Source organism: Morus notabilis, unplaced genomic scaffold (genome assembly GCF_000414095.1).
Source record: "Morus notabilis unplaced genomic scaffold, ASM41409v2 Scaffold309, whole genome shotgun sequence".
NCBI lineage: Eukaryota > Viridiplantae > Streptophyta > Magnoliopsida > Rosales > Moraceae > Morus > Morus notabilis.
The window spans coordinates 51,396-53,069 of NW_010363544.1; positions in this window are offsets into that span (position 1 = coordinate 51,396).

The window sequence follows — 1,674 nt, forward strand, 5'->3', positions numbered from 1 at the left end:
AATAAATAAATAATTACAATAATTATTTTCTTCCGTTACATCAACGGGATTTCGATTCTTGAACTCTTCATTATTTGGCTTCGTTCTTCGTCTTCGGGTCGGATTTCTCCTTCTTCGGGGTCTGAAACTCTTCCGGGTCTGTTGGCACGCATTACGAGAGTTTTAGAAAACCTCGGGGCCGTTCGGGGCCTATTGAGCGCATCTAGGCCGATAGTCGCGCGCCTAGGTGCGCGCGCAGGAAGGCTGTGCGTCTGGCCGCGCGAGCGAGGAGCCGCGCGCTGGTCGCACGATGGACGCGTGCTGGGGCGCGCCCTGGCCGTGGTTTCTGGGCACTCGTCTAGGCAGCTTCAAACTTGATTTTCTGGGCTTCCTTTTGATTCAAAATCAAAACCCTAATCCTACCCAAATCCTAGAATTACAATCATTCTAATCCCGAGTAAAATTATAAATAATTTAATTTGAACAAATTTAATGCGATCCATGAAACCATATAATTAACGACCAAATCCATCATCCATACATTCATTAACATGAATTAAATATAAACATTCATAAATGCAAGTGCCTACCCATCACATACATAAATAATTAAATATCACATATTTAATATATTAATTTTGATTATCAAATAATCGGAGCATAAATTAATATCGTCTATAGACCGCTCTGATACCAATTGTTTGTCTCTGAATCGAATTCGGATGCGGAAGCGTGGGGCGGGGAGGCGGATCGTGTATAACAAAAATTTTCATAAAACCTTTGAGATACTCTATAGATTATATTAATTTATACACGAATAAATTAATCTCATTAATTCATTTATTAAGAACTCAATTAGGAAAAATACCTGGAGGCCAACTCGGATGATAACTTGAGTTCTGTGACCTCGAACAATCCTTACTCCAAAGCTTTGTGTTTAGAAAACTAATGTCTTTCACGTCAATTCTTAGAATCCATGAAGACGTGTGTGTGGGCACACATAAGACAAAACGGGTTACAATAAACACTCGAATTTTCACAAACACCAACGCATGCACGATGTGAAATTTTTAGAGAAATTTTTTTTTCTTCCTCTCTATTAGGGAATTTCGGCCACCTCTAAAATTAGCGCAAAAATTCATTCCGAAAATTGTCTCAAAAATTGTATCGCGCAATTTTCTATTATCCTCTTATTTATAGAGTAGAAGTCAAACTTCTAGAAGGAATCCAATCTCTATCTCCAAGATAAAGCTTGTTAATTATCTCCTATTTGAATTTGGAACAAAATCTCCATTGTGGCCGGCTACCTTAGGGGATTTTCATCCCTGTGTGGCGCCAATTTGCAGATAGGGAAGGAAGAGAAAATCATCATTTATCCTGTAGTCTAATTTTGACTCAAATTCAAATTCCAATTTAAGTTAAACTTAAATTAATTTAAGTTCTAAATTGAACAGCTTATCAAATAAGTTTAAAAGGATAAATTTAAATTATGTTCATGATTCAAATTCAAATTTAAATAATCACATTATTTAAATAATAATTAATTATTTTTTGAGTATTTAATTTTAGAATTCCGTAATTCTAAAATTTCCATTTTGTCCTTTGTGTCTGGTAGAATTGCTAGGACGATGAGGGGACTAATGGACCTATAATCCCGAGCTCCAATAAAATTAATAATCAATTAAACACTTTAAT